This window comes from Capsella rubella, unplaced genomic scaffold, assembly GCF_000375325.1.
Source record: "Capsella rubella cultivar Monte Gargano unplaced genomic scaffold, Caprub1_0 scaffold_29, whole genome shotgun sequence".
In the NCBI taxonomy this organism is placed as follows: domain Eukaryota; kingdom Viridiplantae; phylum Streptophyta; class Magnoliopsida; order Brassicales; family Brassicaceae; genus Capsella; species Capsella rubella.
In genome coordinates this window covers 48418-48768 of record NW_006238897.1, presented here as the reverse complement: position 1 = coordinate 48768, position 351 = coordinate 48418, and positions in this window count along the sequence as shown.

Genomic DNA, 351 nt, shown 5'->3' with positions numbered 1-351 from the left:
ATGACGAAAAATTTGCTGACTGTGAAAGGAAGCCAAATTGGAATGGTTTCAAGCTGGAGTTATGAAGTCGTCGGAATGCTTAACGGTAAGAATCTTGTGTTGTTAGACATGAAACAGTGCACATGCAGGGAGTATGACAGGTTTAAAATACCGTGTGGGCACGCTTTGTTGGCTGCTAACAGCCAAGGGATACCATTTTCATCTTTGGTTGGTGACTTCTACAAAACAGAAGATTGGAGAGCTACATACGAAGGGATAATCAACCCAGAAATGACTGATGTTAACGTCCCGGAAGAAATTCGTACACATTTCTTGTACCCCCCTAAAGCAAGAAGACCTTCAGGGCGTCCA